At 47.1% G+C, this 25576-nt stretch overlaps 2 long non-coding RNA genes across 3 annotated transcripts in view; both read left to right on the top strand.

The window, feature by feature from the left end:
- LOC137463574 (uncharacterized) overlaps nucleotides 1-25576 on the top strand; it is a 78680-nt gene that overhangs the window by 21377 nt on the left and 31727 nt on the right. The gene's annotated exons all lie outside the window — the stretch shown is intronic.
- On the top strand, nucleotides 24256-25575 carry LOC137463571 (uncharacterized). 2 transcript variants are annotated; one of them, XR_010993943.1, is made up of 3 exons: nucleotides 24256-24696; nucleotides 24930-25078; nucleotides 25267-25287. It is a non-coding gene; the product is annotated as an uncharacterized lncRNA (long non-coding RNA). The 2 variants fall into 2 exon arrangements; XR_010993942.1 differs by lacking the exon at nucleotides 25267-25287 and adding an exon at nucleotides 25311-25575 and having other exon boundaries at nucleotides 24257-24696.

A 25576-nucleotide genomic window follows, 5' to 3' on the forward strand; every position in this document is an offset into this window, starting at 1 on the left:
CCCCTCTCCTTACAATAGTTGCATTCAGTGCTTACAAAGGGGTAGCAATTACAGTCCTTTTCAATACAGGTTATTTTATCTCCCAGCATCTGATTTTCGTGTTATTTTCACCTTCATTTCTCCTGGCTGGGAGGTAATTTTCCAGTCTCCTTCCTTTGTTGCTATAGGTCCTTTTACTCTGGAGATGCATGTCCACCCTTTCTCTGCTGTCCAGATTGCCTTATCTGTGGTCAAGAGCACAAGGAAAGGTCCACCCCAACAGGGAGTCAAGCTACTTTCTTTCCAACTACAGGTCAATACTTGATCACCTGGTTGTATTTCATGAATTGCAAATCCCAGGGGAGGAGTTTGGTTCATTATTCCCTTCTTACAAAGTTCTTGAACATTTTTTCCCAAAGGCATTACATACCTTGGATCAACATATCATCTACTATAGGATTTCCCACCAGCATCTCTTGAGAATATGGCATCCCATATAACATCTCATATGGGATGAGATGCTCTGAGTTTGGCATTGTTCGAATTTTTAACAATGCCAATGGTAAGCACTCAATCCAAGATAGTTTTGTTTCAGCCATTAGTTTTGCTAGCTGATGCTTTAGGGTCTGATTCGTTCTTTCTACTCTCCCCAAAATCTGAGGGTGCCAAGAGGTATGATATTCCCAAGAGATCCCTAAAGCTTTCATTACTTCTTTTAACACTTTCGAGGTAAAGTGGGAACCCTGGTCCGAATCAATCACTCTAAACATCCCAAATAATTTTTGTAACAAAATGTGCTGTTGCTCATGCAGCAGGGTAGGCCTCTACCCAATGAGTTTATTGGTCTACTATTACTAACGAATACTTATATCTTCCCACTTTCGGTAGTTCAGTTAAATCCACTTGTATCTTTTCAAAAGGCCTATGTGCAGTTTTTCTCCCTCCCTGCGGGGTTTGTCTAGGTGTCTTCTTGTTAATTTTCTGGCTAATAATGCATCCTTGTATTTCCTGTTTTGCTATATCAAATATCCCAAAAAATTTTAAAAAGTGTTCACTTAGCGCTCATGTTCCCCAATGAGTTTGTTGATGCAACTGATGAATTATTCTTCTAGCATAACTTTTAGATAGCATTTCTCTACCATCTGGTAAAAGCCACTTATCCCGTTTAGCTTAGCTCCTAGTTTCTCCACCTCTTGTATTTCCTTTGAGATATAGCATTTTTGATACTTTATATCATCCTCACTTTCACTCAAATTATTTAAAGACATTATTTAAAACATGCTGCTGCTCTTTGTGCTTCTGCATCAGCCAAATTATTCCCACAAGCCCAATAATCTGTTCTTCTCTGATGTCCTCTTATATGGCCAACAGCTATCACTGATGGACCCCTCAAAGCTTCTAATACTCTTAACAAACAATTCACGATGAACAAGTCTTCTCTGTTGCAGTGTGATTTCATGGTTTACCCCCAAACTGCGGGTTTCTCCCCTGAAGATTTCCTCCCAGGTGTGTCAATCACCCCTCCTTTCCCCACCCTGACCCCTGCCAGCACTGTCTGTCACTCCTGGAATTCCAGAAGGGCATCAAGTGATTGGACAGATTCAAAAGATGCCCTACACCCCCAAGGGGCATTGGGCCATCCAGGTGTCCTTTGTCCCTTGAGACTGCCTCTCCCGTATATGGTTGGTGGGCTCCCTACTCCTTCCCTCCTCCCCTCCCCCAGGTAAAAGGGAGAGCAACCATGGTGTTCAGGAGTTCTGTTGGAGCAGTTGCTGGATTCAGAAGCCTGCGGGCCAGAATAAAAGCTCTGGATCAAACCCTCCATCAGAACTGACTCCTTTCCTTCACCATTGCCTTAAAGGCTTCTCTGGCAGAAGGAAACCTGAGGGAGTGGACCCTCTACGATAGGAAACTCCATCCTGCTGCCACCAGAGCTCCAGCATGTCTGGACTTGTCTCCATGCACCCAGCTGCAGCATCCAGCTAGCCAAAAGTGTCTCTGAGGTGAAACACCATAGTGGCCACTATTTGGTTCAGCAGCAGGGATCAAACAAGCCAAGGCACGTCCTGTCCCCAATATTGGTAATACCAATACCTCTTCCTCAGGTATTTACAAGTCTCCTTTCTTCCCAAATCTTCCCATAGGCATACTTTGAATCAGTATATATAGTTCCTTTTTTTCTTTATAGTATTTCCAATGCTCTATAGAGGGCGTACCATTCAAATGCTTGGGCTGACCATGCTGTGCTAAGTGGTCCAGATTCAACTATTTCCATCCTTTTCCCATCTACAATTGCATATCCAGACTTTCTTTTTCCCTCTACCACTCTTGAGGATGCATCTATAAACAGTCTCTGCCATCTTTTAATTTTTCTTCTTCAAAGTCAGGTCTAATCTTAGTCTGTAGCTCAATATCTTCTACACAGTTATGCTTTATTTTCCTCATTGGGTCCCCAGACAAAAACTGTGATTTTAGGCTCTGGTCATTCTAAGCTCTAAATCTTGTGAATTTATCAAAATTGCCTCATATTTCAATATTCTGCTATTGGTGAGCCATTTTTCTGCCTTTTGCTGCAATATTCTTTGCACATCATGAGGAGTGTACACAGTTAGTGACCCACCATAGGTGACTTTTCTAGCCTTCTCTACTAATAAAGCTACTGCAACTAAAGCTTGTAAACATGTCGACCATCTCCTACTTATGGGGTCCAATAATTTAGAAAAGTATCCTATTGGTTTTTTGCTTCCTGCCCAATCCTGGGACAATACCCCATAAGCAGTTTGGTTTGACACATCCACAAATTATTGAAATTACATCAGGCAAACTGACATCAGGCAAACTCAAAACTGGGGCTGTCATTAAGGCATCTGTCTTGGTTTGAAAAGACAGGAGTCTGTGAAGGAAGACAAAAGCCTCCTGTGAAATGGAAAAGGTAAACCCCCTCCTTCCGAATTATCACAATTTCATAATTAAAAGGGCTCTCAGGCAAAGATATGAGAATGGGAATAACAGTTTTTTACTAGGAAGGAAAAAAAACTAAATAACAATGCAATTAAGCACAAGCAAAAAAAAAAAAAACACTGGCAGAGTGAGAAAAACCTGACACCCTGAGAAGTCAGGGTGTTGATAGTAGTCCAGCCAGATGGTGGCTGCTCCTCCTGGAGCGGCAATCTGCAGAAGGGTGTAGGTCCTTTCTGAAGATGCAGCGAAGGAGCAGCTGGGCCTGGTTCCTGATTCCTCTGGGAAATCCGGCGAAGAAGGCTGTCTGTTGTCTCAGAAATGCTTGTTTTATGGTGGCAGGGATGCTTGGCTCCTCCCTCTGGGTGGAGCATCTCACAATGGGATGATGTAACTAGTCTTACCAGCCACAGTGAGTAATTCAATAGCCCATTAACAGGAGATTATCTTCCTGGCAGTGTCATTGTTCTTGAAAGAGATAAGAAAAACTGCCTAACTCCCAACAGATGGCAAAAATAGAATACATGCTTATTTTACAAGCCAGGACAGCATCTTTCAGTTGTTCAAGCCATCTTTCATCTAGGGTCCACTTTAAAGAATTTAGTGTCAATTTTTCCTATAAAAACTTAGCTTTTTCACTGTGTCCTTCTATCCACTGTCTACAATACCCCAACATAACTAATAGCTGCCTAATTTGTTTCTTTGTAGTTGGTGCGGTAATGAAATAATACTCGATACTTGATCTGGATCGAGTTTGCTAATCCAATGCCCCAAATACTTAATCTCTGGTTCTACAAATTGCAGTTTTAATCTTGATACTTTGAAGCCTTTTTCTCCAAGAACGTTTAATAACTTAATGGTTCCTTCTTGGACAGTCTGCTCTGATTCTCTCGCTATTAATAAGTCATCTACATACTGTAATAACTTAATTCCATCTGGAAGTTGAAAAGCTTGTATAAGTTTCTCCAAGGTCTGTCCAAACAAATTTGGGGATTCTGTAAATCCTTGAGGGAGCACAGTCCACCTAAGTTGCTGTCTCCGTTTGGTTTCTGGATATTCTCATTCAAATGCAAAGTAATCCCTACTTCCTACTTCTAAAGGACAGGCCCAAAAAGCATCTTTCAAATCTACTATGCTATACCAGGTGTTCTTTGGGGATACTTGGTTTAATAATGTATAGGGGTTGGCTACTACTGGACATCTTGTTATGGGATACTCAGTGGTCTGATCCTTTGCATGTTTTAGAGCAGATATTCTTGCCCCATCAACCAAAAAAGACAGCCCCTACCATCTATGAATTAATTGCCCAATTGATTATGAAATGCCACCAAAGATGCTTGCAACTGAGTGCAAAAGATCCATTCAAAAGCCTTTTACCTGTAAAGCAAGAGGAATTTGAATGGTGCAATGCCAAGAGCACATCTTTACAAAATGCTTTACAAAAATTCAAGGGGCAAATTGGTTACCATTTACTGAGTCATATATTGCTACAAATGAGTAAGACCACTGAGTTACCCCTAAAACCCCTGAACAGTTGAACACCTTTAAAGGGAATTGCTGTATTCACTGATGGATCTGGGAAAATAGGAAAGGCCATTGTAGCATGGAAGGAAGGAGATGATTAGCAAATATTGGAAGGACAAGAGAATGGGTCACCTCAGTTAGTAGAACTACATGTAACCATGGCTTTTCAGTGTTTTCCCCACACTCCTTTGAATATAATTACTGACTCTGCATATGTTGCAGATATAACACAAAAAATGGACCGGAGTTCTATTAAAGGAAGTTAACAACGCACAGTTATTTGGCTTGCTAAAAACCTTGTGGAACACTATTCAAGCAAGACCTTGCCCTTATTATAGCCACCATATTAGAAGTCATACAAATCTCCCAGTTTTTTTTACAGAGGGCAATGCACGATCAGACCACCTAGCTGGCCCTGCCTGGACAGGACCACAGACAGATACACCTGCTCAAGCAAAGGCATCACATACCTTCTTCCACCAAGGCATTCGAGCCCTACAGAGACAATTTCTGCTTTCTGGCACAGAGACTTGTAACATAGTAAACACATGTGCTGATTGCCAGGGTCACACTGCTCCATTACAGATGGGGGTTAATCCCTGAGGATTAAAAGCGCTACAAATATGGCAAATTGATGTCACACACATTCAAGAATTTGGAAAATTAAAATATGTGCATGTATCAATTGATACTTTTTCTTCTGCCATATGGGCATCAGTATATTCAGGAGAGAAAGGTTAGGATGCCTTTGCACATTGTTGATTAGCCTTTGCTGCTTTGGGTATCCCTCGTAACATAAAACCAGATAATGGATCTGCATACACATCAGAAAAAAACTAAACAATTTTTACACCTCTGGGGTGTGGCCCACCAAAATGGTATTCCCTGATAAGCAACTGGACAGGCCATTGTAGAAAGGGCACATGGTACTTTAAAACATATGTAAGAAAAACAGAAAGGGCAAATGTGTGGAGAAACCCCACATGGCAAAGTGGCCAAGGCTGTTTACACATTAAATCATTTAACAGTACCGGAGCAATCTCAAAACCCAGTAATTTTAAATCATTTCCTGTCACTACAATCATCTGGTGTTGTCCATTCACCCAAACCTAAGGTAATGATAAAGAACATTATGACAAACAAGTGGGAAGGTCCATGGGACCTCATTACATGGGGATGTGGATATGCGTGTGTTTCTACAGACACCGGAACACAGTAGATACCTGCCAGGTGTGTATGTCCTGCTCTATGTTGTGCTCAGGACCAGAGACAATGTTCTCATGATGATCCTCCAGCAGATGTGGAGGAACAGTGACTTGAACAACTTGCACATGTGCCACACAGGGGACTGGAATTTCTTGAAATGACAAATCTATTTAAAAATTTTATCTGTTCATTTTATCTATTCAGGGACATCAAGGTTTGGTATACATTTGAATGTGAGGACTTGCTTTGGAGATTCTGAGACAGATTGTTTTTCTTGTTGGCTGTTTTTCTCACAGTTCTGAGAATTGAAATGTTTCCTGTTTTTAGACTGAACTGTTTCTTATTTTTAGAGTTCAGTTGTAAATTTGTAACTGTTGAGTTGTATACTAATTTTAGAGTTAATTTGTAAGTTTGTAACTGTTTAGCTATAAGCCTGCAGCATGCCACATTGATAACTTGTATTGCTAGTGGTCCCACCTGACAACTTCCTAGAGTGAATGTTACAAATTCAAGAACGTATAGGATACATCACCAACTAAAAAGGGGCCTAGGCCTGTTGAATTGAGCTGAAGGCCTTATTGAAGGCCTAGGTTGAGGTTTTTACACAAAGCCGTGTCTGTCATCTTGTCTGCAAGGGCCCTGCAGAGGGTGACATACACTGCTTTTGTATTTGAAAACAAAAAGGGGGAACTGTGGTGGCCTACAGCTGGCCTGTAGGCCTCAAAGTATATATAATTACAAATTTACAGCAGAAATATGTGATCAATTACATAATTATCTTAGTTATATAATTTGACCCGTAAGACCAGGCCCAGGCCATTGGGGACTCAGGCTTCTATTGGCTGGTTGACCAGGAGGTAACTGGCTCAGCCAGTGAGGACTAACCTCATGGGCTTCTTAGGTATTAAGGAGGTAAGATCTCAAAAAAAGAGAGCTGTTGCTGCAGGAACACAGTGTGTCTTGTTACTTTTCTGTCTTTGAAACTGCAGCAGTAGCAACCTCAGTGGTGCAGCTGAGCAGGGGAGAGGGACAGCTCTGTCCCATTGGGGAACACCCCCAGTTCCTTGTCCTCGCGGTAGAAGGACACCAAAGTGACCGTGCTGTTCCACCAGCCCTGGCAGCAGAGTGTCACCATGTCCCCCTCCAGCAGTGCCCACACTGGCACCTGCAGCAGCAACCAGCCTGGGTTGCAGAGGGGTGCCATGACATCACAGGTCTGGAGGGTGCTGATGTCACTGAGACCCCCATATTGGGTCACACCCAGTGCACCAGGGATCCCCAATTCCAACACAGAGGTCGCCCCACTCTGGGATGCTCTGGGATGCTCTGGGATGTCCCCATGTGCAAGGGACAGGCTCTGGTCACACCAGGGGATGACCCATGGAGCGGAGCCCATCCAGAGCCCTCAGGGTCCCTGCAGGTGCCAGGTGGGGGACACCCAACACCCCCTCACCCTCTGAGACACTCACAGGGGGGCTGACCCCACTGCCGGCTCTGTCACACGTGTAGATGCCTCTCGTGGTGACAGTGACACGGTTGCTTTCCTCTGAGCTCCAGTGCTGCATGTCCTTGTACCAGGTGGTGGCACCCACACTCCCTGAGCCCTGGCAGGTCAGTGTCACCCGGTCCCACAGCACCGCTGGCCTCCAGGGGGGCTCCACGAGGAGCTGGGTGCTCTGGGTGCCTGTGGGTGACAGGGGACACCAGCCTGCCAGGGCCAGCGAGGGGCTGGGGACATCGGGGTGGGGACATGGCATCCCACGAGGTCTCACCAGTGACACTGAGGGTCTGGGCTGGTGAAGGGAGAGGGCTGGGTGGGGGTGGCACCGTGGGGACAGAGGCACATGGGGGCAGGGTGTGGAGGCTGTTCCCAAAATATCTCCGTGGGGACGCTGTTGTGGCACAAATGTCTTGATGGGGACCCCATGCTGGCACAGATCACCCCCACCAGCCCCATGGCCTCTGTCCCCATGGCCCATCCACATGGTTCTTGTCCCCTTGTCCCTGTCCCTGTGTGTCTGTGTACCTGCCTCTGTCCCCACAGCTGCCCCAGCCCCAGGATACGTTTCCTCTCATTCCTGTCTCTACAGTCCTGGACCCCCCATCCTGTCCCCATGGCCACCCCACAACTCCAGTCACCTCCATGCTGTGGCTCTGCTGGCCTTGGAGACCTCAGGGGACCCCGCAGCTCCTCTGTGCCCCCTCCTCATCTGTCTCTGCCTCACCAGGGCCCATCCCTGGGATGTCAGGGCCATGCCCAGGGCACTCACCCCACAGGAGCAGCGCCACCTTCCCGGCCATCCCGGTGTCCCCAGCCATGTGGACTGGCTGTCACTGGCTGCTGTGGCCACTGCTCCCCTGGCTGGCAGCACTTCGGATGAAGGGGAAGGAAGTGAGGTCATATCATGTGTAGGTGGCCCTTGATAGGGGCAGGGTGGCCACAAGCTGGAGACAGTCTGTGGGCAGGGTGGGGACAGGATGGAGACAAGGCTGGCTGGGACATGGTGAGACATGGGGTTCCTAGGAGTGGGGGCTCGGTGGGTTTGGGGAGCCAGGGATGGGTGTCCAGGGGAATGGGGGGAGGTCCCAGGGATGGGGACCATGGGGAATGGGGGTCCTGAGGGGGAGTCATGAGGGATGTGGGTGCAATGGGAATAGGGGTCCCCAGGGCTGGGGGACTGAGGGATGGGAGTCCCGGGGGAACGTGGGCTCCAGGGATTTGGGGTCATGGAATGTGTGTGTCAAGAATGGGGTGCAGGGTGCATGGGGGTCCTGTGGGCATGGAGGGCCCTGGGAGAACCAAAGTCCTGGGGGAAGGGGGATTTCAAACAATGGAATGAATGGGAGAGGGTTCCTTGGGAATGGGGGTCTTGGGCCATGGAGATCCTGGGGAATGTGAATAGTGGGATGGGGGTCCCAGGGATGTGGGACATAAAGAATTGGGGTCCAATGGTTGGGTTCCCAGGGGAATGGGGTCCAGGGATGGGCAGTGGCTGGCTGGGTGACAACATGGCTTGTGGCTTCTTCCCTGGTTGCCTCAGATTTTGGGGTGACCCTGGGCCTAGCACAGCCCCCCTGAGGTGTCAGTGGCCTGGGGGTCACCCCAGACAGAATCCAAGGCTCTCTGGGTCTGTATCCCCCCAACCCACAGTGACTTTTCCCTCTCTTCATTTCCATTTCCATAATTTTATTCCTCCATTTCACAATCCCCCCAATTTGTGCCTTCATGATCCTGGGGAGCTCCTGAGCAGGGAACAGGTTGGGGGAACCCCAGGGTGGGAGAAGCAGGGGTGGAGGGTCTGCAGGGAGGGCTGGGGAGGCTGTGAGGGATGGGGGTGTCCAGTTGTGCCCCCCAACACTTCCACTTTCTCTCTCTGCAGCAGAAGGAAGAGGACTTTTGTGCTGAGTGTCACATGGGGGAACGGGTTCTGTCCTGGGGGGGCACATCCAGGGGGGACTGTCCTGGGGGAATCCTGTCCCAGGGGGGACACATGCTGCCAAGGGGATGCTGTCCTGGAGGATGAAAGCTCCGGGGGGTGTCCAGACTTCTCCATTCTTGCTCCTCCTGAAACAGAGTGGAAATTTAACAGGGTAGAAATCCATTTGGATTTAGGTGAAATGTGCCACTTTGAATTATTAGTAGCTTGCTAGCATAGGTAGAATATGCTGTTTAGTCTGATAGCTCTGCTGAGCTCATAAAAACTGCCTCAGCCATCGAGAAAGAATGTGAATTTCCAAGCTGAAGCGATAAGAAAGGCCTCTTGAACCTTGAAATGAAGAAAAAAACCAACCAAAGCTGAGTCTGCAAGAGTTGGACAAACTGGCCAGAGAGTTTTCTGTACAGGGACTGTTCCCTTTACAAGGACTAATTGCAAGTTGTAATGCAAAACCAATAAAATGAATATGCATAAACCTATTGTGAAACTCTGCATATGTACTAGTAATGGGGAATAAAAGGATCGGGAATTCTCAAGGGTGCCCTGTTCCTTCGAAGGGGGGATGATACCCACATGCGTCCAGCACTGTAATGAGCATACCGGCTTTACAACTTTTACAGGTTGTGGAGTTAGGTTTTTTTTTTGTTTTGTTTTTTTTTTTTTTTTTTTCCTGCAAATCAGTCCCCTGCAGGATCTGAGCCAGCAAGAGCAGCTTGGGAATGGAGTCCTGTGTGTGAAGGAGCTCCCAAACTCCTGCTCCTTGAAGCCAGTGGCCATCCAAGGCTGGGCCCCATCCATGGCCCAGCCCCACTTCACAGGGGTGGCCCTGCTCTGGCCAGCCCCAGGTGGCAGCCAGGACCTGAGGGTCCCCCCTGCCCCCTTGGCTTTGATTCTGGCAGCTTTAGAGCTGCTGCAGAGGTGAGAATTCTGTGGGGGGCAATGGCCTGCCTGTGGTTTGCTCAGCCCTGCAAGAAGCACAAAACCCACAGGGAGCCCAAGCAGTGGCTCTGTGAGGGACTTTGATGGTTTTCAGAGGAGGGCTGGCTGGAAACCCCCCCGTGCAGGGGCAGCTGTGAGGGAACCAGTCCGGAAATGCAGCAATTGATCATTTTGTCTTTATTGGCAAGGGACTGAGTGAGCCCCAGAACTACTGCAAAGACAACAGCACTCTGCTCGGCAGCCTGACCTGGGCCATCCTCCTCCATCCTGTCTCAAACCTGTAGACCTCTGGAACCTTATGGAAAGAATGTTTGGGTTCTGGCTTTGGCTGCCAGACAAGAGGAAATAGTGTGGAAATATCAAGCAATGGCTCTGCCCCGCGGCTGTGGTGGGGATGTAGTAAGTGACCCTGTCTGGATTCCAGGTGTCCCCAAAGCTGCTCCATCCCTCCCCTCCTCACCTGCACAGGGAAGAGAACAAAAGGCTCCTGAGCTGGGAGAAGGAAAGGGAGGGATCAGTCCCTGAGCACCATCTGGGGCAAAAGGGACTTGACTTGGGGAAATTAATTCCATTTATTTTCCATGAAAATCTGAAAAATGAGAAGTGAAACACAGCTTAAAAACACCTTCCCGTCTTGGGAACTGCTCCAGCATGGGCTTCCCATGGGCTCACAGCCCCCTTTGGGCATCCCCTGCTTGGCCAGGGACTCCTGCAGGGCTGCAGGGGTGTCTCTGCTCCCTGGGGACCCCCATGGGCTGCAGGGGAATCTCCAGAGCTTTCATGTTCCTCCTTCCTCTCTGCAGGGCTGTTCCTCTCCCAGCCTGTCGCTCCCTTTAGCTGCAGTAATTCCAACTCTGTCATCCCCTGAATTTTCCTTTATCTCTCAGCAGCCCCATTCCTTCCCGTCCCATTCCAGGATGCCCTTTGAGCCCTGGGAGCTGTTGTTGGCCTTGCCATCGCAACGGTTGGTCCCACCACATTGCGAGAGTGGCTTTGCACATGCTGTCACAGTTGGTTCAGACACATTCCAACCGTCTGTCAGTTCCATCACAATGTGACAGCCTGGTGCTCACAGTGCAATGGCAGCTGTGACCTGCAGTGGGGTTCCGAGCTGAGGATTCTGCTCCCTCTGTCCGAGTTCCTTCCCAGGGTCCCTGGTCTGCCACTGTGCCGTCACCTCCTCCCTGGCACCCAGGTCTATCTTGGTCCCTCTGTTCCAGGTCCACCCTCCTGGTGCTGCCTGCTCCAGCTGTGCCACCCATCTGTCCCAGGGCTGAGACTGGCAGAGGCTCCAGAGCAGCTCTGGGGATCAGATGCTGCTTGGGGAGCGCTGGGTACAGGGCTTTGGGCACCGGGGGGTACTAGGAAGGGCTGGAGCTGGGGGTGGGGTGAGGGTGCTCTGGGGAATGGGGGCGTCCAGCTGTGCCACCCCAACACTTTCTTGTCCCGGAAGTCCAAGGCCAACCAGATCTGTTGGTCCTGGCAGTTTTCATCTGGGAGCATTCCTCGGTATTTGCAATTTTAGGAGGTGGAATCCAAATTTCTGCCCCGGGCACCTGGCCTCTAACGAGGGTGCTTTGCCACAGGAAGGAATACTTCCATTCCAGTGTCTAGCGGATGGCTGAGAGATGGCCCCGGGAAGTCTAGGGCAAGCCTGAGCTGTCAGTCCTAGCAGCTTTTGTCTAGGAGCAATCTGCAGACATTCATAATTTTAGGGGAGGGAATCCCACTTTTGGCCCCTGATTCCTGTCCATGGAGGGTGGCTCTTTTCCAGAGAAATGAAAGCTTTAAAACTCAGTGTCTCAGGGTGTCTTGGTTTAAAAGACAAATGTCTTCCAAGGAGGACAGGAATCCTCCTGGAATCAAAAGAAGACCCCTCCCTCTAAGTAATACCTTTGAAATTATGGGACTTTCAGGCAAAAATGTGGAAAAAGGAATTGCTGTTTCTCAGCATCTTTTTTCTACCTCTGTAAAGGTTGGGATTGAAGCTCTCAAGATGATATTTTGTGTTCAGGCTTAGGTGTTTATTATTTCTTATCTATATTACAAGTCACAAGTTCTACAGCATTCTACTAACAAGTTACAAAATGGCTGTCTTTCTATACAAGATCTTTTAAGGCTAAACTATCCAATTAAGAAATGACACCTAAATTATTTTCACTTTTAATCCAATAACTAATCATTCAAAATCCTCAATGGGGACAGAAAGTCTAAAATTCTCAGCAACAACTCCAACAAGGAATAACTGTTCTTTACTAGAAAATAAATAGAACAGAGCAGAACAAACAATAACACAAGAACAGAATCTTTCAACCTGCTCAGTGCTATTTGTTCCCCTTGGGTGCAGTTATGACCACAGTTGGCAATGGGCACTGGCAGCTTCCAGTGGGGCAGAAGCTGCAGGGACTCACTTGCAGAGGGCAGGGAAGTCCAGTGCGACTCTGAACTTCCCAGGGTGATCTGGGCTGCTGCCAGCACAGGAGGGAAAGAAAGGGGTGCTTGCCCTGCAAACCCATGCAGGCAGTGTCTGGTCTCAGCACTGGAAGTTGCCCAGGTTTGAGTCAATGGAGGTGGCTGGGATCCTCTGGCCAGCAGTGGACACAAGCAGCAGGGGCAGGCAGAACTTGCCTGCAGTGCTGAGCTATGGCACAGAAAGCCCAGGGCAAGATGACTGGTGGCACCTCAGACAAATCCCAGTTCCAGAGCGGGAGAGAGCCCCTAGGGCAAAGCTGCTAAAACCCTTTATTCCCCTCCCCTCCAAGTAGTTCTGTGGAATACCAGGGCTATCAGCCACTCTTTCCATGTGACTTGATGAATGGCTGTCCATCTAGGAGTCACCCCCTCTCCCTTCCCCTCCCAGCACCTTCATGATGACAGTGGGAAAAAATTCCCTGAGAATGCCCATCCCATAACATTACCCACCCTGAATTTTTTTCCCATACCAACATCGAACTTTAGACTTTTCAACTATATACATACATGCATTATTCAAATTCTATATATATTTACAAATATATATAGGTATATATATATACACACACATCCAGATACAGCTACAGGGTGCAGTGTCACGGGCAGCTCACGCGAAGATAAGACCCCCTTGACGCATACATCGTGTTTCTCCGCCTTTTGTGTCACCAACCAGGTGCAACCTGGTCCTTGAGCAAAAACAATCCAACAAGTGGGTTTCCCATTTCCTGAGGCATGGTTAATCCAAACTGTTTTCCCTTTACAGGCCTCTCAAGCTGTACCACAGGGACTTTATCTCCATCTACAGTGTGAAGGGACTCTGGTGTTGACTGGCCACATAGCCTTTGCTAAATGCTGATCCCAGTGCTTGAAGGTCCCCCCACATGAGCTCCTAGAGTAATTTTCAACAGTCCATGACACTGTTCAACCTTCCCAGCAGCTGGTGCATGGTAGGGGATGTGATACACCCACTCAATGCTGTGCTCTTATGCCCAGGTGGTAACTAAGCTATTCCTGAAATGAGTTCCATGATCTGACTCAGTTAGTTCTGGGGTTCCATGTCACCACAGGACTTGTTTTTCCAGGCCCAGGATGGTGTGCTGGGCAGTGGTGTGAGGCACTGGGTTCAACTCCAGCCATCTGGTTGTTGCATCCACCATGGTGAGTACATAGCACTTATCTTGGCGGGTTTGTGTGATGTAATCAACCTCCCAGGCCTTTCCATACCGGTGCCTATGCTCTTGTTTCTTGATAAACTCACCGCTGCCCTTCTTTTCAGCAGCTGCCACTGTGTTCTCTGCATCTCGGAGCCTCTGGGGACGAGCAAGAATTGCCAAGGTGGGACGCATCAGGACTAAGTAAAAACCCAGGCAAGTTGTCCTGGAACGCTTTCCATTCGCTTGCCGAGAGTGAATTCAACAGGCAGGAGAGCGGCAGCCACTGTCCTCCGGCAGTCGGAAGGCTTCGCACACAAGCCCGCTTCTTTGAGGCTTCGTTCTTCGCCTCTTCCAAGCAACCGCGATCTCTGCCTCTCGGAGGCGAAGAAGCGGCTAGTTCGCGCACAGCTCAGTAGAGTGGCAGCGGAGCGCTCCGGAGCGCCGCTTCTGCTAAAAGACGCCGGGAACCGGCACTTCCCTCTGGATAGCTCTGGAGCCGCGCTTCTGCTTCTCTAGTCATCTAGATCTTAGTGAAAAGCTTTTCCACTCCATTTCACAAGGAACAAACTGTGCCCTTGCAGCACACTTATCCCTGTCTTGCCCCTATTGTGCAGGGTCCTGTGAGTTTGTCACTGATTAAATAATGCATAAGCCTCGCAGGAAACTTGCAGGATATCTCTCCTTGTCTCTGCTCCTTTTTATTTTCTTACTGTTTTCGATCTTTCTCTGGGTTCCTTCGCAGACTCGGAGTAAGCAATTTCTTATTTTCTTTCCTATCTGGCTTTACCAATGTTTCTCTGAATGTGATGCTTTTGAATGAAGTCATGTGCAGTTAAATAATTGTGACAGCAAGATTGCTATATTCAGAAAACTTATCTATTTTGGGGCTTTTATTCCCTGAAGAGATAAAAGATGTGCCTTCAAATCTTCCTATGTGAAGAATATCTTGTGAATATCTTGTAGAAGATCTCTGTGCAGGTAGTTTGCACACATTTAATGCTATAGTCATTGTTTTGGCAAATGTAACAGAAGTGCAGCATTGTGTGTTTTGCAGCTTCTAGGGAGGGGTTTCTAGGCCTTGAGAGTGGGCTTTGTCTCACCTAATTTTAGACATCTGAAATTCATCTAGCTGTCCTAAATGTCAATAGAAAGACACATACCTGCACAGAACAGGAGGTGAGATTCATCTTCCCATGTGTCTTTCAAGGGGGTATCTATGTGTGAAAGAGATTCTAGTCAGAATTGTGCTCAGTACAGTCAAGGAAGTTGAGAGAGTTGATAATTTGATTCTGTAGTATATAGCCCCAGAGGCTGAAGGGCACTCCATGCTCCAGTGCCTCCCAGTCTTCTCAATTATTCCAATCCTTGAGTTGAATGCCAGTGGAAAAAAGTTTTCTCCAGGTGACCTTTACCAAAATAATCCATGTTAGGTGGAGTAAATAAATTCCTTTTCTGTCCATTTAATAGAAATGGATCCTAACAATGAAATGCATTTGCTTAGGTGAGAGAAATCATACTCATTGTTGATGGCATCAACTGCTCAGTATTGAAAGCAGAAAGAAGCAAAAAAGCAAGCCAATAAATGCGCAATGCAGTCAGCAGAACATCAAGCAAAGCAGTGAAAAAAAATTTGCTTGATATGTAAGATGAATCTGAGATGTACATCTAGAGTCCTTAATGATGTTTTTCATTCTCATTTAAAATATGAAAGAGGATAAAATGATGATATAAAGAATTCATGGCTTTTGGTTAGAGTATTTCTTTAGAGACATGTACCCTGTGAAAACATGTTTAGCCACCTATTAGCTTCCTATCAGCAATTTTTACATTTTTATTAGCCTTTACCATCTATAATTTAATACTTCTTGGATAATTTTGGCTTTTTTTGCTAATATTTGCATAGGCTTTTTTTTTTGGAACACTGGAACAAATTTTCAGAAATGGTTCAATTGGCTGCTCTGTCATTTAATATTAGAAAGCATTTCTGGTGTTGTTTCTAGAAGAAAAATGCACTAAATCCAAGAGTATTCCATTATACTTCTCCACTATTTTTCCCACCATCGAGCAAAGACAATTTTCTATTCTTTCCAGAATCCCAGAACACACTCCTAATTTATCAAACAGAGCTTCTCATCAGACTTTTAAGAGCAACATGCTCCTATGTTTATTTCTGCCATCTTGCTTGAAGGGCACTTACCCCACTATTAGAATCTAGACTTGGAAGGAAAAAAAAAAAAAAAAAAAAAGGCATCTCCTCATATACCATCTAGTTGTTGTTTTTCCTGGTGAATTAATTTGTTGCTCTGATATTGATTGTTACAGATTTTGGTTTCCAGTCTTTGTCAGAAAAGTCAAAATATTTAGGACAAAAAATTCCACACTGACAAAGCAACAGAAAGAATTCTGCTGGAAAGAAATAGTTAGTCCCAAGTATCTAGAAACAAAGGTGTACAATTAGTTGGCTACAGCTGAAGAGTTGTTTCATGTTGCATTCTAGGCATGGACTTCTATAAAAACTGCTGTACATTTTATGTACTTCCCACATCAAAACCTATCTCCTGATAGGGTTAATTAACTTTAGAAGTAAGAAAGAGATCTTGTGTTAGAAACAATAGCAAATCAAGGAAAAAAACCCAAAACCACAAACCCCAAAAAACCAAAACCTAAAAAGCTCCAGCTCACAAACAAACTACCAAAGAAACAGTTTCTTCGGTTGCCACTTTTTCACTTCTCTTCCACAATGTAAAGGTAGCTCTTGACGGTTTAAGGCGTAGAAAGTATCCAAGTCTATTTGAAACCATATTGCTTCTGAAAATCTTTTGGCCTGAATATTGTTGCTAATATGATTTTTTCTTCTAAGTAAGCAGCAGCGCTTTCTTCTATGAGTTCTAATTGAAAAGAAGATTTGTCATTATTTCTATGGTTTGAAGCAACTTAAGATGGTTTGGTTACAGGAATAAAATACTCATTTTTATTGATGCGTATATATATGGGTCTGTAGATGATTGTACAAATCAGGTCCGTTTCTTTTCATTAGTTTAGTTTGTTTCATAGACTTTTCCTACGCTCCAAATTTCACTGCTATATTTTGACAATCACTTTGCAAACACCTGGCTGAAGAAGCAAGCCTCCCTATCAATTCCTAAGCATTTCCTTTTGCAAAGGAGATTTCCATTGAGTCTAAATAGCCAAGATGAAAGCAACCCCATTTCCCCCTTGAAAGTCAAGCTTTGAAAGGGTAAAAGAAGGACATTATGGAGAACAATCTTTCTTCTCGATCATTCATAAGATCTAGTGGATGTTGTGATAGACGACTTGCCTGTTTCTGATGAAAACCTTTTCGATTTTGCAAAGGAGAAGGGAAGAAGGATAGTGGGAAAACCACTTCCTTACCTTGAAGCAATTGCTAGGCAAGTTCCTTGAGTCACTACTTAGTGCCTCTGCAGTCTGTAGCAGAAGTTCTCCATATTCAAAAAGAATGATTTAGAAGGAATGGAAAGATCTGCAGAAGGTCATTTCAATAGGTGTCTCAGTCACTATTGAAATGAAGTTTAAAATGAGCTTCCCGCTCAATCGATTTCTGCCAGATGAGGACAAAGAATTGTAGGGACATGCAGCAGCCCAGCCTCTGCTGTCTTCTCTTCAGTTATCAGCCTTTGAAGAAATTGTCATTTCTACCTGAATTTCTAGTGCGCGCTTTGCAGAGATGTTGCATGTGCTGTAGTTGCAGATTTCTAAGAATGGCTATTTTCTTCTTTTGCAAGCTAGAAATGATGGACAAGGCAGCATAGATGCTCAACATATTTTTTCCCACCAAATGACTTGAAATGATACTATGGTTCCTCCATTTAAGAACCTTGCAAGTACTAATCCAGAAGGCTAGATAGGAGCTTTGATACACTGCCGCTTATTGAAGTGCTTCCTGTGAAAATTGCTGCAGTTTGACTTAGTGCAATGAAAGTGCACTTTCAGCTTTTCTGATAGTATTTCTACTTGGCAGAAGCACTGCAATAGGATCTTGAAAAAATAGACATGACATGGTTGCATGATTACCTTTGAATTAAAACCACCTTGCTATTTCATTTCTTGCTCCTAGAATTTCTGTTCTGATTGATGTCCTGCTTTTCCAGAGGGTAAAATTAGGACTTGTGCATTCAAAAGTATGTGTCTGTCATTTAATTCAGTGCCTCTTTATTACATACCTCTTACAAACAAAGCCTCTCTTGGATATTTTGATGGGTCTGAGGAATCAATAGCTATTGACTTGACTATATTTGTAGTGATTCTGTTTCCAATCTCAACCTCCAGAAATTCAAGAAAGGAGCAACCAATCAAGTTCTTTCTTCAGTTGAAATCTGTTGGATCAAGCCATGTTTTTACTAAGAACACTTCAGAATTTTCTCAGCTGATCAAATCAAGTCACCGTAAGGTATTCAGTTGGTAGGTTTGGAATGGGTTTCTCACCACCTTGTTGCCTACATTCCACTTCTCACATTCCTCTTGGAAAGCAAATGAGCTTGGGTAAATTTCCAGAGTAGCTTTTATATCTTATTAGCAGTCTAGAAACAATTCTTAGGATCTTCAATTGAACTCTGTTTCTAGAAGAATGATAGTTGTAAAAATATAGACTGTGATAAAAGGAGATCTATTTTCAAGGTGATACCTACAATTGCCCTCTACTGATTGCTATTATCCAGACAACCCAAATAGAGCTGTGGTAGCTGATATTTGGAAAGCAAGGTGTTGGTTTTAATGAGAGTTTTTGAATACTTGAACGAATCCAGAGTTAAAGAATTGGAACAATTAAGTGTAGAGAAATTTCTTGGAAAAATCCCTTCATAAAAAAGGCATGTCATAGGTGTGTGCTAAACATGCCATAGATGTCTTCCTGCAAAACATGATCTGTCATTGATGTAATTATTCCTTCGTTGCCATAATTCTTGGGGAAAAAAATTGCATGCAAGCAACCTAAGCTGGACTAAAGGGTTCACATGAAGATGTAGTTAGGACAGTTTTTACCACATATTGAATGACTCATATTATCTTTTAGGTAATAAATCCAGGTAATAGATCCAGGAAGAATACCCCTTGACTTTGAAAACCAAAGCCTGTTGAACAGAAAAAAGATAGTCCCTTCTTTCAGAGCCAAAATCACACATCTGTTTGCAGGGGGAAGAGGTGTAACTGTGTGTGTGAATGGGAAGTATACTCACCCACCAAACAGATCCAGTCTTTAGTAACTGCCATCTAGTAAGTGAGGATGCATAGAATTTTCTGATCCTTCTCTTTTTTAAAAAAAATATTTTCTAGTCAGTTGAAAAATTCTTCTGTGTTTGTGTGAGACTAGAAATGTCCATAAATCTTACTGTGTAAGGGCAATTCTTTGTACTATATGATGAATATTTAGAATATTGTATTTTCATCTGCATCAATCCATTTCCTTATTTTGGAAATATTTTTGTTATCTAAAGTAGTAACTTTCAAGATGTATTTTTAGAAGGTGTAAAAATTGAGATCATCATTTGTATCAGAGAAAGACAAAGAAAATCCCTTCAAACCATCCATTCCATCATTTCAATGTTGTATTTTTGAATTTTCAATATCTGACTCGAATTCTTACTTTAAAATCACTTTTAAACACTCTTTCTTCACACAAATTTGTTATTGATCCATTTCTATGCTTCAAAATGATATGTAGGGAAGAGTCATTTACTGTAACTACTTCACAGTTTACAAATTAACATCAAAGTTGACGGAGGAAGGGAAGGGAAGGGAAGGGAAGGGAAGGGAAGGGAAGGGAAGGTCCTGACCAAATATAGGATAGTTCTATTAACATATTGACTCCCATCACCCCAGTCTTCTTGTCATGACCTGACTAAGTATCCTGTTTCCCATAGTCTCTGGTTGATGCCTCTTGTGTATGCTATTGATGCCAAACCACCACTCATTCCAGCCAAACGTGTTTCCACATCTTCCCCTCTCTTCAGAAAAAAATTCTGTAATGATTTCTGAAAAGCTCTTAACAGACAACTTACAAAACAGGGTAACAACACAAACACAACAACAGCTACAAAACTCAGTAAACCCATTTGACCGAAGATAAAGCCCAACCAGATAAGTTCCATTCTTTGAAGAGTCCTTTGAGCCAGTCTTCATCATCTTCTACTTGCAGTTTCTTGACTCCCTCTCTGAGAATTTGGATGCTTTTGTGTATGGACTCATTATGATCTGAAAGATTCATGCAGCACATGCCCGGAAATTTCCCTGTTCTGGTGCAGCCTAAGTCCAGCAATTTGCTGGCAAAACCAGGCATATACCTGATGCCTACACCAACCTGATCTCGTGTTTGCTGACACTGACAGTGTGGCAAAGAAAGCTAAAACCTGGCAATTTCCCGTTGCCAGCACCGCCCAATCTGGTGTTTGCTGGCAGCAGGATCCCAGGAAGGAAGGAAGGAAAAGAGGAAGGGGTACCAATCCAGTCCTTCCTGGCACTTGGATCCTGAAATGTGGTATTTGCTGGCACTGCCAGTGCCCAGATCTGAAAATGTTCCTATTCTGGCACAGCCCAAGTACAGCAATTTGCTGGCAGAAAAATCCAAAACCCGGCAACTTCTTGGTAATGGGTCTGGCCCCACCCACATCTTGTGTTAGTCTTGCCAGTACCCAGATTTGGAAATTTCCCGGTGCTGGCAGAGCCCAAATCTGGCAGATTTCTGTTGCTGGCAACGACATGGCCCAGATCTGGTGTTTGCTGGCACCGCCAGCGCCCAGATCTGAAAACTTCCTAGTGCTGGCACAGCCCAAGTCCAGTGATGTGCTGGCACAGAAAGCCAAAATTTGGAAATTTCTGGGTTCTGGCTCCAGTACCATCCAGATCTGGTGTTTGCTGGGACCGCCAGTGCCCAGATTTGGAAATTTCCCAGTGCCTTCACAGCCCAGGTCTAGCAATTTGTTTTTTAGCTAGCTTAGGCGGAGAAGTTCCTCGGACTGTGGCTTTCCTTTTTCTTGGAAATGTTTAAACCTGTTCTGGACTGAAAACCCAGAAAAACACCGGCAACTCACACCTGTGAGCCACCGAGGTCTGGGACTGCATTCCAGTGCAAGAGGGACTGATAAGAGACCGAATGAGCCAACTACAACCCACAAAAAGGACTTTCTGAATTTGCCACCTCTACAGAACTGTGAGAGGTTTTATTTATTATGATTCATTTTTTATGCCTGTGAATACTTTACTTGATAAATAAACTGGTTTTTTTTTTCACTTTTCTCGAGGGAAGTCCTTTCCTGAACTAGTAGGGAGAGGGGCCGCTTGAACTTGCTTTCTAGTCTGACTCCTTTTGGTGGTTTCCTCCCAAAATTTGCCCTAAACCAGGATAAACAGTCACAATGAAAACTTCACCAGTGGCACAACTCCCCAGCCCCCCAGGAAAAGGAAGGACATGTAAAGTTCTCCGAACATTTGTCCTGCTTTGCTGCAAAAGTCGTGCTGCACACACAGTGCAGTGTGGAAAGCCAAGAGAAGCTGCAGTAGGTAGCAGATCTTGTGACAGAAGCTCAACCTTCCTCTCCATGAGAGGTTCTTGAGAAGAGCAGACAGGAGAAGATTTCTGGAAAAGTGAAACAGCTTTCCAGAAGTGAAATGAAAATGAAAGAAAAAAATCCAAATGTTTTCCTCTATTTATTTCTATGCTCCCCTTTTCCATGTTGCACTACTTCTCCATGCCATGAATTCCAAATGGATCTCACCTCTATGATGGGTGACTAAGCAAGTTACAGACACTCTAAAATACCATGAGCTACACACAGTTTTCCTTCCCCTGTTTTTACTGGAAAGCAATGCTGGAGACATAAGTGCAGTGCTTGGGTCAAGTACGAATCCTACACCAAGGGAATGTGCCCCAATAGTGTTTGGTCCTCAGCAAGGACAATGCACAGCAGCGACCGAGGGGATTCCTCTGCCAGTGTGGAGGAGTCAGGACTCTGGATCTGGGCTCAACACAGTTCCCGTGTTTGGACAGACTAAGGAGATGTCCCGGGGCATGTGGGGCTTGGCCGTGGGGCTTGTGGGGCAAGCGGGGAACGGACATGCAGACAAACAGCCCTGGTGCTTCAGTTGCAGCGGCAGCAGCGTCTGTGGCAGCAGCAGTGACAGCAGCAGCAGTGGCGGCAGCAGCAGCAGCAGCGGCGGCAGCAAAAGCAGAGACTCTACAACACTCTTTCTCTATCTCTCTTTGTCTTTCTCTCCCATTGTTGGACACCCTTCTCTTGGTATCCTTTTCCTGGTGTCCCACTCCTCTCCCTGCCTCCTTCTCCCCCTGATGGGCTGGGCCATGCCACTGGCCCAGCCCCGGTCCCAGGCTGGGCTGCCCCTTCCCGGCCCCTGGCTGTCCCGCCATGGTCTCACCTCCGCCTAGGTCTGGCCGTGTTGGCGGTGGCGCTGCTGGGCAGGCATTGAAATGAACAGGGCTAATGCCTTTATCAATGTTCAGCTCTTTATTAAAAAGTTCAGCTGGGCAGGGGGCCCGACACGGAGCTCGCCCCCGCTGTTGTAGCTTTCCCAGGTAGCCGAAAGGGAAGGAGGTGTGCAGAGTCCAGAGCAGCAGCTGTCCCTTCTCCTTTCCTTGTGGCACCACCAAGAAATTCCGTCTCTTCGTCTTTGTTTCCCACAGCCTACTCTAGTCTAGTCTTTTGTAGGTGATGGTGATAGGCAAAAGTTGACCAGGGGATGTGTTTCCCCTCTTCCTCAGCTAGGGCATTTGTCTAGCCCCCTCTATTGTGTTTAGTTCTATATTTATGTGTGCCTTTATCCCCTAAAAAATGCTCCCATGGTCCAAAGGGTTTTTATTTGCATTGTAGTCCCAGAATGTTGGCAGGAGGCAGGTTATCTCCAGGTAGTTTAGAGAAAACAAACAGAGCAATTAGCTAATTAACATTTCAATATTGGTACTCGGCTAGAGCCAGCAGCCGGTCCAGTGTTACCATGGGAACTAGGAAGGCCCTGCCCACGCCCCCAGGAACACTGGGAACTTTGTTCATTACAGGCATCAGTTCCTGGGGTGGCATCGCTGCCCTTTGGCTCCACTTGGCCTGAGCCCAGCCCTGGCCCCAACGCAGGATCCAGTCTCGACCCTGGTGCCTCCCAGGGCCCACGGAGGACACACGCGGCACGGCCACTCCTGCTGCCTCCGCTGCGGCTTCCCTGGCCCAAGCTCTGCCCTTGTCAGTGTGGCCATCAGCCCCAAGCCTCCCATGTCCCGTTCCAAAGACTGAAGGCCCGAGGCAGTTGAGGGGCACTCGAGGGCCATTGCTGGCCCCAGGCAGTGCACTGACAGCCGTGTCCCGCCAGCAGGGAAAGCGCAGGAGGCCCTACAGGACCGCTAGTGAGTGGGTTCTCTGCTGGGATGCGGCGGCTTCGGCAGCGTCTTCGTGGCCACATGGCTCTCGGACGGTGCCCCAGTGAGCAGTGGGGCCAGCGGTGGGCGCAGGAGGAGGAGGAGGAGGAGGGCAGAGGAGGAGGAGGAGAATGGGGCTCAGCAGGGCGGGTGGCAGGCTCAGCCTGCTGCTGCCTTTGGCTTGCAGGTGGCCACCAAAAGGGTGCCATGGCACCGCGTCTGGCACTGGGGCGAGCTGGTGAGTGAGTGGGAGCAGCCGGGGCGTGCCAGGCAGGGATGAACCGAGGCCCGGGCAGGGTGGAAGCCCCTAGTTCACCTCAAGGGGGATCGGGCATAGGGCCAGCGGAGGGCGCAGAGCATCCTGGGCTGGGTGAGGGGTTCCCCAGCCCTGGCACAACATCATTTTCACTGATGGCATTGTGGTCCTCCTGCAGCCCAACGGCACCAGCACACTACTGGAGACTGTGCTGCTGGACAAGGTGTCCACTGGTTTCCCTGGTGTCATCCAGCTGCTGGATTGGCTTGAGCTCCCCAGCATCATTGTGATGGTGCTGGAGCGCCTGGAGCGGTCTCAGGACCTCCTGCATTTCATTTGGGCAGGGGGTTCCTGTCTGAGGAGGTGGAGCGGGATCTGTTCCGCCAGGTGCTGGAGGCCATGTAGCACTGCACCAGCTATGGGGTCCTGCATAGGGACATCAAACCACAGAACATCCTGGTTGAACTGGCCACTGGCCAGGCAAAATTGATTGACTTTGGCTTTGGCACCTACCTGCAAGACACAGCCTACACTCTCTTTGCAGGTGAGCCCATGCAGGGGTGTGCTCCCAGTCCCACCATCTCCTGGCCCAACACCTCACAGCCCAAACTGGGTGTGGCAGCAGGGATTCTCCCTTTTGCTGCCAGTCAGGGTACTGAGTATTCATCTGAGTTTCTTTTGAGTAGGGGTGGGTGGGGAGACATCTTCCAGCCCTGCTGGCAGCCTTTGGCCACCACTCTGCCCAGGGCTGGGGCTGGGACTGAAGCAGCAGCAGCCACCCCGACAAAAACACCTGTGGGTGAGGGTAGCAGAGGAAGGGGGCAGAACCAGTGCACCAGCCGGTTTGGTGTGCAGGTGAGAGGAAGGGCTTGGGCTGCTCCACTCGCCTTGTTTGCCTTGTCTTCATAATATTTTTGGGGTAATGCAGGCAGGGAAGCTAAAGACATGTTTTTTTCCTCAGCACTGAGTGGGTTTTTCCTTTGCATGTCATGGTCAGGCCTTGCCAGGGCTTCCGCTGGCCTCTTCCAAGACCAGTGGCTTCTTTTCCAGCCCTGAGTCTGTACACAAGTCCCAGGTGCTGGCGAGAGGGCAGCAGTCTCCCTGTGTGCCACTGGTGCAGCCCCCACACGCCCAGGGATACTGGGGCCAGGCTCTGGGAGCAGCAGCATCCCCCTGATGAACCCCATCTGTATTCCATAGGAACAGAGTCATACAGCCCCCCAGAGTGGACCCACGTGGGCTGGTACCATGGAGAGGCAGCAACGATCTGGACCCTGGACATCCTGATGCACCAGATGGTCTGCGGGGAGCACCCTTTCAGCAGGAGCTGGAACATCAGCTAGGGCCAGCTCTCGCTGCCACAATGTCTCTCTCAAGGTGGATCCTCATCTCTGGCGATGGGAGCAATACCAGTGCTGGGAGACAGCAGCAGCTCGTGAGCATCCCGCTCTGGCAGCTGCTGAGGAGGCTCTCCTGCTCTCCTCCAAAACGGGAATTGGTGGGGAAGTTTAGGCCCAGCTCTGAGCACATCCAGCATGGCCTGGGCATGGGAATAGTGGGGAAAAGTAGCCTTCTCTTGCTGACAGGTGGTTTCTGGTTTCTCTGCCCAGAGTGTCAAGATCTTATCAGGTGGTGTTTATCCATGCACTCCTTGGACAGACCTTCATTAGAAGACGTGTTCTGTGATCCTTGGATACAGAATATTCACCTGCCATAGAAAAAGGGAGAGAGCCACATGCAACTTTGATCCAGGGCCCTGGTAAGTTTCAGCTGCACACATGCCCTGGCAATCAGAAGCAAAGAAACCCAGACTTTTTTTCCTGCCTGTATCAATATACTGGGGTCGTTGGATGGGAACACGCAGCCCTTGTGCTGGAGCTGAGCTGGTCTGCCCAGCACTGGTGGCCGCCATCCAAGCTGGTTTTGCTTGTCCTGGTTCCCTGACAGCTGGGGCCCTGGGCAGAACCCTGACAGCCTGGGCTCACCCCCAGGGAAGGAGAAGGAGCCCCTGAAGAAGCTGTACCAGGTGGGGCTGCTGCTACTGGAGACAGTGAAGACGACATCAAGGATGACAACCTCTTCCTGGCCGCTGGCAGCTGGAGATGATGGAGTTTGATTCTGGCACCTTCTCCAAAGCCAGGCTCCACAGGGAATTTGCAGATGAGTCCACACCCAGGGAAATGCTCCCAGATTTGGACACTGCCCAGACTGGCTGGGATCAAAAGGTTCCCCCTCTGCTGGGGCAGATACAACTTCA

Source organism: Anomalospiza imberbis, chromosome 29 (assembly GCF_031753505.1).
Source record: "Anomalospiza imberbis isolate Cuckoo-Finch-1a 21T00152 chromosome 29, ASM3175350v1, whole genome shotgun sequence".
NCBI classification, from domain to species: domain Eukaryota; kingdom Metazoa; phylum Chordata; class Aves; order Passeriformes; family Viduidae; genus Anomalospiza; species Anomalospiza imberbis.